The following is a 17,420-nucleotide window of genomic DNA, read 5'->3' as shown; positions in this document are numbered from 1 at the left end:
TAGAAGGCTTCTATAATTTTGTTTCAGTTCTATGGACTTGTCACTTTCTTTTTTTGATACTGTGTTATCATGTCTTTTTATGATGCAAGGTGAACCGATCCTCTGCCAGCGCATTTGAAATAGTGAACACTTTTCTTATTTAAGTAGTTTTGTTTACTTTTAACAATTTAACAGACCAGTCACTAGAAGGCCTTTCTTTTGCTTATCGGTAGGTGGTGCTATAGCACAAGTTTTTGGTTCCTCTTACCAGAGCGGCTGCCTAGATTTGAGAATTAGCACGTTCCATCTTCCATTACTTTTGCCAAAGGTGTCGCTGCTGCCCTTGTCATAGCTGCCTGTGCCTCTGGGGTTCCTAGTACCTTGGTGCTGCTGGCAACACTGGTGTTACTGGTGTCACCACCAGGGGCACTGGGACGGCGGGAACCTTTGTTTTGTCCAAAGTTGTCTGGTTTGCAAGCATTGCTACTGTGATGAGAGAGGAGTGGGAGAGCTGGGGGAGCCGGGGACAGGGATTGTCTCCACCGTGTCTGGGGTTGTCTGGTTTGCAGTAACTGCTGCAGTAGGCAAGGGCAGGGGACCACGGGGAGTTGTAGGCGTCACCACAGTTGGAGGGACTGTCTCGGCCTGCCAGTGCCGCTGCCCTGTTTCCTGTTCAGCAGAGATGCTGAAGTTGTGTCTGCTGCCCCTCCTCCTGCTCCGCTGTTTGCTGGGCTCAGCTGCTGTGACCAAGGGGCTGGCATCCTGGGCACTGCCTCTGCTCTTTCCCCACCTTCCACCTCCTCTGTGTTCCAATCCACCCACCTTCACATGTACAGATGTACGGATCTCTCTAGCATCCTGGTGTGTTGGGTAGGGAGCTTTTCTTGAGTCAGGGATGTTTTACTAGCTATAAACTGAAGGTGTGAGACAAAGGGAGCTTCTCACACTACACGATGCTCATGTATCCTCCAGGAAAACTTTAAAATAATATTTAAAACCCAGATTATGGAGGTTTTATATATACATATGGGTGTTTGTGTGTGTATAAGCTACGTTTTTTCCAGTAGTCATGTATAGATATGAGAGCCAGATAATAAAGAAGGCTGAGTGCTGAAGAATTGATCTTTTTGAACCATAGGGCTGGAGAAGACTCTTGAGAGTCCCTTGGACTACAAGGAGATCAAACCAGCCAATCCTAAGGGAAATCAACCCTGAATATTCCTTGAGAGGACTGATGCTGAAGCTGAAGCTCCAATACTTTGGCCATCTAATGTGAAGAGCTGACTCATTGGAAAAGACCCTGATGCTGGGAAAGATTGAGGGCAGGAGGGTAAGGGGGTGACAGAGGATGAGATGGTTGGATGGCATTACCAACTCAATGGACATAAGTTTGAGCAATCTCAGGGAGATAGTGAAGGACAGAGGAGCCTGGCAGGCTCCATGGAGTTGCAAAGAATTAGGCAAGACTGAGAAAGACTGATCAGAAACTGTTTAGGGATCAGACCTGTATCCCCTGCACTGGAAGGCAATTCTTAACCACTGGACCACCAGAGGAGTCCCTATCCTTCTACACATTTTTTCATATGCATATACTTCAGAAAAACAAAAACTATACCTACTGTTTCGTAATGTGCTTTTTATTGTGGTAAAATTCACATAACATACATTTCACTATTTTAACTATTTTAAACTATACAATTCAGTGGCATTTAATACATTCACAGTGTTCTGCAATCATTACCACTATCTAGTACCAGAACACTGTCAGCATCACAAAAGGAAACCCCATAGCCATTTCGCAGTCTTGTCCCATTCTTTCTTCCTAGCCCATGGCAACCATTAATATGCCTTTTGTTTCTGTGGATTTGCCTATTCTAGATATTTCAGATGAATGGAATCACACAAAATGTGGCCTTTTGTGTCTGGCTTCTTTCACTTAGTACAGTATTTGCAGGGTTCATCCATGTTGTAGCATAGTGGAATAAGAAGTGTTCCATTATAAGGATATACCACATCTTATATATTCATTTATCAGTTGATGGTCATCTGAGTCGTTTCCATCCTTTCTCTATGAATATTTATATCTAAATCTTTGTTTGAACACCTGTTTAGTAAATGCATAAGAATTGCTGGCTTGTATAGTAATTCTATGTCTCACCTATTGAGGAAATGCCAACCTATTTTCCAAAGCAGCATTTATGCTCCTATCAGCAATACATGAGAGGTCCAATTCCTCCACATCTTTGCCCACACTTGTTATTTTCCGTTTGTTGCTGTTGTTCTTATAGCTCTCCTAGTAGGTGTGAAGCAGTAGAGTAGGACTTCATTGCCATTTTGAATTGTATTTCCCTAATGACTGTGTTTCTTGACTTCCTACTTTTGCATTCTAGTCCCCTATAATGAAAAGGACATCTTTTGGGGTTGTTAGTTCTAAAAGGTCTTGTAGGTCTTCATAGAACTGTTCAACTTCAGCTTCTTCAGTGTTACTGGTTGGGGCATAGACTTGGATTACCATGATATTGAATGGTTTGCCTTGGAAACAAACAGATCATTCTGTCGTTTTTGAGATTGCATCCAAGTACTGCATTTCGGACTCTTTTGTTGACCATGATGGCTACTCCATTTCTTCTGAGGGATTCCTGCCCGCAGTAGTAGATATAATGGTCTTCTGAGTTAAATTCACCCATTCCAGTCCATTTTAGTTTGCTGATTCCTAGAATGTCGACGTTCACTCTTGCCATCTCCTGTTGACCACTTCCAATTTGCCTTGATTCATGGACCTAACATTCCAGGTTCCTATGCAATATTGCTCTTTACAGCATCGGACCTTGCTTCTATCACCAGTCACATCCACACCTGGGTATTGTTTTTGCTTTGGCTCCATCCCTTCATTCATTCTGGAGTTATTTCTCCACTGATCTCCAGTAGCATATTGGGCACTTACCAACGTGGGGAGTTCCTCTTTCAGTATCCTATCATTTTGCTTTTTTCATACTGTTCATGGGGTTCTCAAGGCAAGAATACTGAAGTGATTTGCCATTCCCTTCTCCAGTCAACCACGTTCTGTCAGACCTCTCCACCATGACCCACCCGTCTTGGGTTGGCCCGCCTGGCATGGCTTAGTTTCATTGAGTTAGACAAGGCTGTGGTCCTAGTGTGATTAGATTGACTAGTTTTCTGTGAGTATGGTTTCAGTGTGTCTGCCCTCTGATGCCCTCTTGCAACACCTACCATCTTACTTGGGTTTCTCTTACCATGGGCATGGGATATCTCTTCACGGCTGCTCCAGCAAAGCACAGCCAGTGCTCCTTACCTTGGATGAGGGGTATCTCCTCACCGCCGCCCTTCCTGACCTTCAACATGGGATAGCTCCTCTAGGCTCTCCTGCGCCCGTGCAGTCACCGCTCCTTGGACGTGGGGTGGCTCCTCCCAGCCAACGCCCCTGACCTCAGATGCAGGGTAGCTCCTCTCGGCCGCTCTTGCGCAATCGCAGCCTGGCACTCTTGGCTGCAGCCCCTGACCTTGGACGTGGGGTAACTCCTCTTGGCCGCTGCCCTTTGGGTATGGAGTAACAGGCAAATTTGGCCTTGGAATATGGAATGAAGCAGGGCAAAGACTAATAGAGTTTTGCCAAGAAAATGCACTGGTCATAGCAAACACCCTCTTCCAACAACACAAGCAAAGACTCTACACATGGAATCACCAGATGGTCAATACCAAAATCAGACTGATTATATTCTTTGCAGCCAAAGATGGAGAAGCTCTATACAGTCAACAAAAACAAAACCAGGAGCTGACTGTGGCTCAGATCATGAACTCTTTATTACCAAATTCAGACATAAATTGAAGAAAGTAGGGAAAACCACTAGACCATTCAGGTAAGACCTAAATCAAGTCCCTTATGATTATTCAGTGGAAGTGAGAAATAGATTTAAGGGCCTAGATCTGATAGATAGAGTGCCTGATGAACTATGGATGGAGGTTCGTGACATTGTACAGGAGACAGGGATCAAGACCATCCCCATGGAAAAGAAATGCAAAAAAGCAAAATGGCTGTCTGGGGAGGCCTTACAAATAGCTGTGAAAAGAAGAGAAGCAAAAAGCAGAGGAGAAAAGGAAAGATATAGGCATCTGAATGTAGAGTTCCAAAGAACAGCAAGAAGAGATAAGAAAGCCTTCTTCAGCGATCATTGCAAACAAGTAGAGGAAAAGAACAGAATGGGGAAGACTAGCGATCTCTTCAAGAAAATTAGAGATACCAAGGGATCATTTCATGCAAAGATGGGCTTGATAAAGGACAGAAATGGTATGGACCTAACAGCAGCAGAAGATATTAAGAAGAAGTGGCAAGAATACACAGAAGAACTGTACAAAAAAGATCTTCATGACCCAGATAATCACGATGGTGTGATCACTCATCTAGAGCCAGACATTCTGGAATGTGAAGTCAAGTGGGCCTTAGAAAGCATCATTATGAACAAAGCTAGTGGAGGTGATGGCATTCCAGTTGAGCTATTTCAAATCCTGAAAGATGATGCTGTGAAAGTGCTGTACTCAAGATGCCAGCAAATTTGGAAAACTCAGCAGTGGCCACAGGACTGGAAAGGGTCAGTTTTCATTCCAATCCCAAAGAAAGGCAACGCCAAAGAATGTTCAAACTACCGCACAACTGCACTCATCTCACATGCTAGCAAAGTAATGCTCAAAATTCTCCAAGCCAGGCTTCAGCAATACGTGAACCGTGAACTTCCTGATGTTCAAGCTGGTTTTAGAAAAGGCAGAGGAACCAGAGATCAAATTGCCAACATCCGCTGGATCATGGAAAAGGCAAGAGTTCCAGAAAAACATCTATTTCTGCTTTATTGACTATGCCAAAGCCTTTGACTGTGTGGATCACAATAAACTGTGGAAAATTCTGAGAGAGATGGGAATACCAGACCACCTGACCTGCCTCTTGAGAAACCTGTATGCAGGTCAGCAAGCAACAGTTAAAATGACATGAACAACAGACTGGTTTCAAATAGGAAAAGGAGTATGTCAAGGCTGTATATTGTCACCCTGCTTATTTAACTTCTATGCACAGTACATCATGAGAAACGCTGGACTGGAAGAAGCACAAGCTGGAATCAAGATTGCTGGGAGAAATATCAATAACCTCAGATATGCAAATGACACCACTCTTATGGCAGAAGGTGAAGAGGAACTAAAGAGCCTCTTGATGAAAGTGAAAGAGGAGAGTGAAAAAGTTGGCTTAAAGCTCAACATCCAGAAAACGAAGATCATGGCATCTGGTCCCATCACTACATGGCAAATAGATGGGTAAACAGTGGAAACAGTGTCAGACTTTATTTTTGGGGGCTCCAAAATCACTGCAGATGGTGATTGCAGCCATGAAATTAAAAGACGCTTACTCCTTGGAAGGAAAGTTATGACCAACCTAGATAGCATGTTAAAAAGCAGAGACATTACTTTGCCAACAAAGGTCCATCTAGTCAAGGCTATGGTTTTTCCTGTGGTCATGTATGAATGTGAGAGTTGGACTGTGAAGAAAGCTGAGCACCGAAGAATTGATGCTTTTGAACTGTGGTGTTGGAGAAGACTCTTGAGAGTCCCTTGGACTGCAAGGAGATCCAACCAGTCCATCTTAAAGGAGATCAGTCCTGGGTGTTCATTGGAAGGACTGATGCTGAAGCTTAAACTTCAATACTTTGGCCACCTTATGCGAAGAGTTGACTCATTGGAAAAGACCCTGATGCTGGGAGGGATTGGGGGCAGGAGGAGAAGGAGACAACAGAGGATAAGATGGCTGGATGACATCACCGACTCGATGGACATGAGTTTGAGTGAACTCCGGGAGCTGGTGATGGACTGGGAGGCCTGGCATGCTGTGATTCATGGGGTCGCAAGGAGTCGGACAGAACTGAGCGACTGAACTGACTACCTAATGACTAATGATGCTTGACATCATTTTCATGTGATTATTAGCCATTTACAAATTTTTTGGAGAAAAATGGCAAAAGACTTTTTATTCAAGTCTTTTGCCATTTTTTATTGGATGCAATGATGAAAAAAATTTTTTTACTTAGGAATACTCTTTTTATACCAATGTAATATAGTATAACATTTCAATCTCTAGGCTTATTATACTTTAAAAATCAACTAGGACTTCCCTGGCAGTCTGATTGTTAGGACTCTGTGCTTCCACTGCAGGCGGCATGGATGTGGAGTAAAATTTTAAAATAATAATAATAAAATAAAAATCAACAACCGTATTGTTTCTCTGGTGGCTCAGGTGGTAAAGAGTCTGCTTACAGTGTTGGAGACCTGGGTTCAGTCCCTGGGTTGGGAAGATCCCCTGGAGAAGGAAGTGGCAACCCACTCCAGCGTTCTTACCTGGGAAATCCCAGGGATGAAGGAGCCTGGTGGGCTACAGTCCGTGGGTTGCAGAGTCACACACAACTGAGCAACTAACACACACACCAAATTATTAGATATTTAAAACTGCTTGCACTTTTAAAATTAATGATGTACTGAACATTTCAGTAGGTAACTCCTTACATATGACCAAAAGTATTCCTGTAAAAAATTCCTAGATATCGAATTGCTGGGTTATGGGTAGGCAATTTTTTTTTTGGCCAAGCCATGCAGCATGCAGGATCTTAGCTTCTTGACCACGGATCACAGCTGTGCTTCCTGCAGTAAAAGTGCAGAGCCCTAACCACGGGACCACCAGAGAATTCCCAAGGGCAGGCAATTTTTAATCTGTATGTACAAGATGTTAAGTTGTTTTCCATTACAGTTTACCAATTTACAGTCCTATCAGAGAAGTAAGAAAATGCCTATTTCCTTGCACACTCATCAATGATGGGTTTTATGCATTTAAAAGTAACAATATGATTGACACAAAATAACATCTTATTGTTTTAAATTGCATCTATTTAGGGACTTCCCTGGCTGTCCAGTGGTTAAGATTCGTTTCCATTGCAGGGGGCACAGGTTCCATCCCTGGTTAGGGAACTAAGATTTCACATGCTGAGAAGTGCAGCCAAAAAAATAGAAAAATAAATAAATTGAATTTATTTAACTAAAGTGAAAGTGAAGTCGCTCAGTCGTGCCCGACTCTTTGCGACCCCGTGGACTGTAGCCCACCAAGCTCCTCTGTCCATGAGATTCTCCAGGCAAGAATACTGGAGTGGGTTGCCATTTCCTTCTCCAGGGGATCTTCCTGAGCCAGGGATCAAACCCAGGTCTCCCGCATCGCAGGCAGACGCTTTAACCTCTGAGCCACTAGGGAAGCCCTTGTTTAACTACTATGATTACAAATCATCTTTCATAGATTTATTGGCCATTTAAGTTTCTTTACTGTATTTCTTTATTTGGTAAATTGGCTGTTTTGTCTTTATCAATTTCTCTGTAAGAAAAGATTCAGGGACTTCCCTGATGGCCCAGTGGCTAAGACGCCATGCTCACAATGCAGGGGGCCGGGGTTTGAACCCTGGTGAGGGATCTAGACCCACATGTCACAAATAAGACCCAGAGCAGCCAAATAATAAATAAGAATAAATTTTAAAAAAGAAAATATTCAGTACTGATACTAACCATCTTTTAGTTTTATGTTATTCTTTCAAACTTTACATTTGAACTTTACCTACATTTATTGTATTTTTTTATAGAAAGCTTAAAATTTTTAATGTAAAATCAATCTTTTTCCTTTCAGTTTCTACTTTGTTGTTCAGTCGCTCAGTAGTGTCCAACTGTTTATGACCCCATGGGCAGCAACACGCCAGGCTTCCCTGTCCTTCACCATCTCCGGGCGTTTGCACAAACTCATGCCCATTGAGTTGGTGATGCCATCCATCCATCTCATCCTCTGTTGTTCCCTTCTCCTCCTGCCTTCAATATTGCCCAGTATCAGGGTCTTTTCCAATGAGTCAGCTCTTTGCATCAGGTGGCCAAAGTATTGGAGCTTCAGGTTCAGCATCAGTCCTTCCAGTGAATATTCAGGGTTGATTTCCTTTAGGATTGACTGGTTTGATTTCCTTGCTGTTGAAGAGACTCTCAAGAGTCTTCGCCAACACCACAATTTGAAGGCATCAATTCTTCAGCACTCAGCCTGTTTTATTGTTTAGCTCTCATATCCGCATATGACCACTGGAAAAACCACAGCTTTGATTATACAGAACTTTGTAGGCAAAATAATATCCCTGCTTTTTAAACTGTCCAGGTTTGTCATTGCTTTTCTTCCAAAGAGCAAGCATCTTTTAATTTCATGGCTGCAGTCACCATCCACAGTAATTTTTGGAGCCCCCAAAAGTAAAGTCTGTTACTGTTTCCATTGTTTCCCCATCTATTTCCCATGAAGTGATGGGATCAGATGCCATGATCTTAGTTTTTTAAATGTTGAGTTTTAAGCCAGCTTTTTCACTCTCCTCTTTCACTTTCATCAAGAGGCTCTTTAGTTCTTCTTCACTTTCTGCCATAAAGGTGGTGTCATCTGCATATCTGAGGTTATGGATATTTCTCCCCACAATCTTGATTCTAGCTGTGCTTCATCCAGCCCGGCATTTTGCATGATGTACTCTGCATAGAAGTTAAATAAGCAGGGCGATAATATATAGCCTTGACATACTCATTTTCCAATTTCGAACCAGTCCATTGTTCCACGTCTGGTTCTAACTGTTGCTTCTTGACCTGCATACAGGTTTTTCAGAAGGCAGGTAAGGTGGTCTGTTATTCCCATCTCTTTAAGAATTTTCCACAGTTTGTTGTGATCCACATAGTCAAAGGCTTTAGCGCATAGTCAATGAAGTAGAAATAGATGTTCTTATGGAATTCTCTAGTATTGTCTATGATCCAAAGGATATTGGCAATTTAATCTCAGGTTCCTCTGCCTTTTCTGTATGCAGGTTGTACATCTGGAAGTTCTCGGTTCACATACTGTTGAAGCCTAGTTTGAAGGATTTTGAGCATTACTTTGCTAGCATGTGAAAAGAATGCAGTTGTGTGGTAGTTTGAACATTCTTTGGCATTGCCCTTCTTTAGGATTGGAATGAAAATTGACTTTTTCCAATTCTGTGGCCACTGATAAATTTTCCAAATTTGCTGGCATATTGAGTGCAGCACTATAACAGCATCATCTTTTAGGATTTGAAATAGCTCTACTGGAATGCCATCACCTCCACTAGCTTTGTTCATCACCTTCACTAGCTTTGTTTGCAGTTTCTGTTATTAATGTCATATCTAAAATCTCTTATTTGACCTGGGTTATATAAATAATTACCTATATTTCTTCTCATATTTTTATGATTTTGATTTCCATTTATGTCTAGAATTTATTTTGGTGTATGGTATATGGTAGAAGTATAACTTAGTACAGTTATGCAGTTATTCCAACATCATAAACTGATTTTAGTTCATGATTAACTAACTGATAAGAAATAGTACTACTAAAATTTATTAAATCTTATATATGCTTGAGCTCTTCTTTTGACTCTATTCTATTCCATTCATCTATCTATTCTGATGTCAATACCATAGTGTTTTAATTTTTCATCTTATACATGAATAGCTGATAGACCAAGTCTCACCTTATTACTCTTGTTAGAAACCCTTTCTTCTTTCTTTTTCTTCTTTCCTGCCTTCTTGTTCTTTCATTATTATTTCTTTATTCTTCTAGATGCACTTTAGAATAACTATTGAAAACAAAACAAGACAAAATCTTGAAGTAGCAGCTGTGGAAACTGAGAACTGCCAATAGTAGTATTAATATTATGGGGTTGCCTTTAGGATATTGCTGCAGTTTGAGATCACGAATTTGTTGTGGAACCAGCTGCCATGATTGAGTGATTTTCTCCAGTGACCATTACTGTTAATGTTTTAGCAGAGACTGAATGACTGTCAGAATGTTGCATAGGAGTTTCTATGTTGAAATTCCTTCAGACTTAGTGTATTTATTTATTCAGTCAGTCAATGTGTATTGAATGTCTCCTATATGCCATTCCTTTAGCTAGGTTCTGGGCTTATAAAGATGAATAAAACAGTTCCTGCTTCAAAGGTGGGCACATAAATGATAATTTCACTTGTGGGGGAAGAGAAAACTTCTCTACCTTCTTGGTTTAGTAGCTGGAGCTTGCAAATTAAATTGATAAAAAGTCAAATTAACAGGAAAAAAGGCATATACATTTCACTTGTTAATATTTCAATTTTTATATATACAGAGGCTCTTCATAGAAAAGAAATAATGGATCAAAGAGGTGCTTAGACACAGGGGATTATATACTATTTTAACAAAGGGTGATAAACTGTGGAGAAGTGAGAAGATAAAGGAAAAGCATTTTAGGCCTCCAGGAGTGGTAGATTTCAGGAAACTAAATATATGGGGAAAACTGATAAAAGACAATTGTGATTTTAGTAAGGTTGTTTGTGTACATTCATGATGGTGCTGACTCTGTCTGCCATGTAATGGTTGCTTTTCTTCCTCCCACTATGAGAGATAGGAGGGGGATGACCTTTACAAAGGGAAATTTATATTTCACTTTTATTAGAGGGAGGGCAAAGAGCTCTTTCTGAGTGTGCTGCTTATTTGCCTTCTAATCAAGACAATCTCCATGCCAATGTGACACATTTTGGGGTGAGGTCTTCTGATCCCCTTCATAATAAGTATAGAATTATGTATAGAGTACTGTAAAAGCACCTGGTAGTGAGGAGAGAAGTCAGGGAAGCTTCCCAAAGTAGGTGAAGACTAAACTGAGTCTTGAAGAATCAGTACCAGTTAGCAATTTGGGGCTAGGACTACTTACCACTGCTTGAATAAGGCATAAAAGAAAGAGACATATGTGCCAAAGTGAGATGTTTTGACTTAGCTATTTTGACATGACATGGCTTTAACTTCTCACTGGAGTTTTGATTGTTCTGACTTTTCACTAATGTGTGCAAAAAACAGTCCTGACTCCCACCATGCCCATCACTGAGTCACTGCTGTCATGATCATCATCCTTGAAAGTGAAAGTCACTCAGTCGTGTCTGACTCTTTGAGACCCCACCATGATCTATACAGTCCATGCAATTCTCCAGGCCAGAGTACTGGAGTGGGTAGCCTTTCCCTTTTCCAGGGGATCTTCCCAACCCAGGGATTGAACCTGTGTCTTCTGCATTGCAGGAAGATTCTTTATTGCCTGAGCCACCAGATTATGAGTGGGCCCATTTAAAAAACCATCACTGGGGTTTCCCTGCTAGTCCAGTGGTTAAGAATCTGTCTTGCAATGTAGGGAACATTATTCAGTCTTTCATCAAGGAAGATCCCACGTGCCATGGGGCAACTAAGCCTGTGTGCCACAACTATTGAGACTGTGCTCTGGAGCTTGCAAGCTGCAACTACTGAAGCCTGAGCACCCTAGAGCCTGTGTTTTACAATAAGAGAAGCCATCTCAATGAGAATCCCACGCACCATAACTACAGAGTAGCCCCCACTCTCCGCAAGCAGAGAAAGCCCATGTGCAGCAACAAAGACCCAGAGCAGTCAAAAAACAAAACAAAACACAAAACCATCATTGCTGAGAAACCAAATCTTAATGTTGGAGAATAAATTAAAGGTCATCTATTCAAACCATTACTGGAGAAGAGAATGGCAAACCACTTCAGCATTCTTACCTTGAGAACCCCATGAACAGTATAAAAATGCAAAAAGATAAGACACTGAAAGATGAACTCCCCAGGTCGGTAGGTGCCCAATATACTACTGGAGAAGAGCAGAGAAATAGCTCCAGAAGGAATGAAGAGGTTGAGCCAAAGCAGAAACAATGCCCAGTTGTGGATGTGTCTGGTGGTAAAAATAAAGTCCGATATTGTGGTGTTGGAGAAGCCTGTTGAGAGTACCTTGGACAGCAAGGAAATCCAACCAGTCAATCCCAAAGGAAATCAGTCCTGAATATTCATTGGAAGGATTCATGCTGAAGCTGAAGCTCCAATACTTTGGCTATCTGATGCAAAGAGCTGACTCATTAGAAAAGACCCTGATGCTGGGAAAGATTGAAGGCAGGAGGAGAAGGGGATGACAGAGGATGAGAAGGTTGGATGGCATGACTGACTCAATGGACATTAGTTTGAGCAAGCTTCCGGAGATGGTGAAGGACAGAGAAGCCTCGTGTGCTACAGTCCATGGGGTCTCAAAGAGTTGGACATGACTCAGAAACTGAACAACAACATTCCAATCATTTGGTTGATACTTGAAAACTCACTTCAACAACTTAACTGTACAGAAGTGCATTGCACAAAACACCTCAAACATTACCCAGAGGTTGAGGGACTAACTTCAAAGCAGCTCATCTTTAGAAAGGTGTTCCATTTCTCTTTTTTGGTTGAAAACCAGCCTCTCTGCCTCTCTATAATATGACACCATTGGGCCCAGTTTCACATCTTGGGCTCACTAACAATAGTTTCTCTTCCTCATAATTATCTGTGAGATTTACAAAGACATCAGTCCTGTTTCTCTTATGCCATGACTTTGAGTCCTCTCATTTTATCTAAAGCACAAGAGTGGATACAGAGTAGTTTCTTCATACATAAAGTGAGCATAGAATTATAAAGAAGCAAAGCTCCTCTATATGACGAGCTTGGACTTGTAGAAAAATACTTTATAAACAAGAAACTTTAAAAGGCAAGGAAAAATAGATAAGAGTCAACAAAAACAACTCACTCACTCTGGATGGAACACAGGAAACGTTTCTGATAAGAAAAATCAACCAAAGATTCAGATCATAGGTAGAATCAAGAATAACATATAGGACTTACCAGATGGTCCAGTGCTTAAGAGTCTGCCTGCCAGTCCTGGGGACACTGTTCAATCTCTGGTCCAAGAAGATTCCACATGCCCCGGGGCAACTAAGCCCACGCACCGCAACGACTGAAGCCTGCGTAGCCTCGAGCCCATGCTCTGCAGCAAGAGAAGCCATGGCAATGAGAAGCCTGCACAACGTAACTAAAGAGTAGCCTCCGCTAGCCACACTAGAGAAAGCCCATGTACACCAATGAAGACCCAGAGCAGCCAAAAATCAATGTTTCTAAAAAATTTTATAAAAATAAAAAGGAATAACATGAACCACAAAATATAATTAAAATAAAACTGAAAAAATATAGGCAAAGAAGGAAAAACAAAGAAACAGAAGACGACTCCCTTTAAGTAAACAGCATCTGAGTTATAAAGCAATACATACCAGTTTAATAGCCTTAGAAATTATACAAGGAGGCCCTTTCCCTGAATTTTTGTCTTTTTTTCTATTATTAAATTTAATTAAAAAGTTTTTTTTACAGTGTTGTGTTAGTTTCTGCCATACAGCAATGCAAATCAGCTGCAATTATAGATACAGCCCTTCCCTCCCCAGCCTTTCTCCCCTTCCCCCATCCTATTTCTCCAGGTCATCACAGAGCACCAGACTCCCCTAAATTTTTATACATGGGAAAGCATATTAAAAGGAACTCCAGGCAACTGTTTTCCCTCCCCCTCCTCCTTTGCTTCCTCCTCCAATTCTGCAGATAGGGACAAGGAGGGCCTGGTAGAGTCTGGGCTCTCCATAAAAAGCCAAACGTGTAAAACATACAGGAAGGGCAAACAGCTAGGGGACAGTTCTATACATTTATTAATACTTTAACTCTTGGAAGGTTTTAAACACATTATTATAATGATAGAAAATAGCACCCACTAGAAGTTTTCCTGCCTTTCCTCCAGAACGAGTCACTTGCTGCTCAGTCACTAATAGCCCAGCTACAAGGGCAGTATCCTAGATTCCCTGTGCCCTGGACATGGACCTCTGATCACTACAGTGCTCAGATCCTGTCATCCTTATAGGAAACACTGCTTACCAGCGACACACACTGCCACTGTCCTGCTCAATCCAGCAATTAAACATCGAACTTGAAGCAGCACTGGCTGGACAAGCCAAGAAGGAACGATGTGTACACAGAGCAAACCAAAATGGGCCTAGCCAGTACAACAAAATACTGATGAGGTAATCGTCTCTTCTCACTAAGATAAAGAATAACTCAGCCCTGATGGTGAGTAGAAAGAGGCTGCAGGGAATTCACTGGGCCAAGCAAGCGAGGTCAGCTCCGATTACTCCTGGGTAGTTGAGTTTACTGATTTTCTGGCTTGAGTCCAGGATTGCATAACACATGGAGGCCCAAGGGCTGGGAATGACCCAGAAGGCCCTGTGCCTCCAGCCTACTTGCTATGCTCTTGGCATGCGTCATGGCCCAGGTGGACTCATAGCAGGGGAGGGATTTGGCGCATGCCCCACAGTGAGCAGACTCCTTCTCCAACTAAGCCATAAGCCACTGACACACGCCATTACCTGGAGGGAAGGCCCTTTGTGAGACCTCGACCCCAGCAGCAAAGAGGCCACAAGATGGCAGCAGAGGACAAAGCCCAGGACACAAAACCTGAACCATCTGCAAAAGCTGATACTTCATTTGGGAAATGTCTGTTGTCTACAATCATGTATTTAAGGTCAGAATAAATGACTGAATCTCAAAAAAATCAGGGTAAAATTCATCAACATGGAGAATTTCCCAACCACCTCAGAATTCAGCCGCATATGAAGCCACATATTTCTTAAATGCTTAAAGCAGGGGATGGTGTCAAGGCCTTTAAAACTGACGTCAGCAGGAACCTTGTCACAGTCACTTCTTTCTGGGAAGTTCCAATGGGCAGGAATTCAAGTAAAACATGAGTGACTTCTATAGCGGCTGCCAAACTGATGAAGGGACAGATACAACGGTAGCTGGGAAGCATTGAGCAAAGCAGAATGCTTTCATGGAGCAGCTAGGAACTCTGGCAGTAGGCAGTATGCCGAGAAGGGTGGGGGGGATAATGAGGACCACAGGACAAGTCTCACAGTCTTTACTCGCAGCTTGCAGAGGTCAATGCACAGGAAAGGGGCAACAGTAACACTGGGACTAAATCTCTGATCTTCCAATTTATCCTCTTAATACTCTTCTGGTTACATACTCTTCCCCTCCCCCTCCACTGGAAGCTGTCACTACCAAAAATTGCCAAGTAATCCCTGTGGGGCAAAATACCCCTCCCTGAAAACCAATATGAGAGGGATATGATTCTTAAAAAATGGTTTTGAGAACCTAATGTTAAATCTCTACAGGACTCTTGAATTTTATAAAAGGCTTTGATGGCCTACAAGAACCATATTGTACATCTAAACTCTAAATTTCTACCATATGTGTATATAAAGGACAGATAATAATTGAAGGACTATGGACCAAATCTGGTACTCAGTTTTAAGAAAATCAGTTGTTAACATTTTAAAATCAGAAGATTTTACATTTAAAAAGTCAGAATTTCTGACTATTATAGAAAAATTGGAACAATGACAATACTAAGCCCATAGTCCCACATGCCAATAATTGGGTAGAGTTGAGTAGGGTTAGTCTTTAAACAGAATGTGGGCTCTCTAGATTGCCATAGTTCCCATCACTCCCTATTAACTCATGCCTAATCTGCTCCACTCATTTACACTATTTCTCATCTCTATAGGCAATTTATTTTCAACCTCTGAAGTGCTTTGTAGTTTTAAAGTATTTTTTTCTCATGTGTGATTTATTTGACCCTTACTACTCCAGTAAGGTAGCGAGAGTAAATATTATAATCTCCATTTAAGCAAAATGCATTTCAGAGAGGTCTGATTTGCCCAAACTTCCATATCAAAACAAGAGTTTACATTTTCTGACTCCCAATCTTATTACTCTTGGCAGGGGGAACTATTGAGTTTCTATTAAGAACTTCACTATATGGACTTCTCTGGCGGTCTAGTGGTTGGGACTTCACGTCTCCAACTGTAGGGGGCATGGATTCCATCCCTGATCAGGGAACTAAGATCCTGTGAGGCATGTGACATGGACAAAAAAAAAACCAAAAAACAAAAAAAACTTCATTTTAGTGGTTCATGTATCAAAACCAGAGAAGTAGATACAGGTATAACTGTTGGAATGGATGAATTCCCACTGCTTAGTTGTTCAAGAATCCTTGCAAATGATTACCTCCTCTTCTTTCAATGAACTATATCTACTCCCCTTTCAGGCATATGAAGATTGCCCTTCTAACCATCCTGAAGTTGAGTGTGGTTATATGACTTGTTTTGGTCAATGAAGTGTGTGTGAAAGCGATATGTATCCCTTTGAGGCAGAAGCATTTAAGAACCTGAACAATTCTCCATGTTTACTTCACAACTTGGGAAGGGGCTGGAGCTGGGGGAAGGGGCGATTAGTCTCATGGTGACGTGGTAGAGAGCGTCAGGCTGCGACAGTGGTGCAGGAGTGGCCGAGAGGAGCTACCCCACGTCCGAGGTCAGGGGCGGTGGTGGAGAGGAGCAACCCCACGTCCAAGGAGCCGCAGCTGCACAGGTGCAGGAAGGCCGAGAGGAGCTACTCCATGTTCAAGATCAGGAGGGGCGACTTGTCCAAGGTAAGGAGCTGTGGCTGCACTTTGCTGGAGCAGCCGTGAAGAGATATCCCAAGTCCAAGGTAAGAGAAACCCAAGTGAGATGGTAGGTGTTGCAAGAGGGCATCAGAGGGCAGACACACTGAAACCATATTCACAGAAACTAGCCAATCTGATCACACAGACCACAGCCTTGTCTAACTCAGTGAAACCAAGCCATGCCGTGTGGGGCCACCCAAGATGGACGGATCATGGTGAAGAGGTCTGACAGAATGTGGTCCACTGGAGAAGGGAATGGCAAACCACTTCAGTATTCTTGCTTTGAGAACCCCATGAACAGTATGAAAAGGCAAAATGATAGGATACTGAAAGAGAAACTCCCCACGTTGGTAAGTGCCCAATATGCTTCTGGAGATCAGTGGAGAAATAACTCCAGAAAGAATGAAGGGATGGAGCCAAAGCAAAAACAATACCCAGGTGTGGATGTGATTGGTGATAGAAGCAAGGTCTGATACTGTAAAGAGCAATATTGCATAGGAACCTGGAATGTCAGGTCCATGAATCAAGGCAAATTGGAAGTGGTCAAACAGGAGATGGCAAGAGTGAACGTTGACATTCTAGGAATCAGCGAACTAAAATGGACTGGAATGGGTGAATTTAACTCAGATGACCATTATATCTACTACTGCGGGCAGGAATCCCTCAGAAGAAATGGAGTAGCAATCACGGTCAACAAAAGGGTCCGAAATGCAGTACTTGGATGCAATCTCAAAAACAACAGAATGATCTCTGTTCATTTCTAAGGCAAACCATTCAATATCACAGTAATCCAAGTCTATGTCCCAGCCAGTAACACTGAAGAAGCTGAAGTTGAATGGTTCTGTGAAGACCTACAAGACCTTTTAGAACTAACACCCCCAAAAGATGTTCATTATAGGGGACTGGAATGCAAAAGTAGGAAGTCAAGAAACACCTGGAGTAACAGGCAAATTTGGCT

The sequence above is a fragment of the Capricornis sumatraensis genome, chromosome 2, assembly GCF_032405125.1.
Source record: "Capricornis sumatraensis isolate serow.1 chromosome 2, serow.2, whole genome shotgun sequence".
In the NCBI taxonomy this organism is placed as follows: Eukaryota; Metazoa; Chordata; class Mammalia; order Artiodactyla; family Bovidae; genus Capricornis; species Capricornis sumatraensis.
This window is presented reverse-complemented; position numbering follows the sequence as displayed.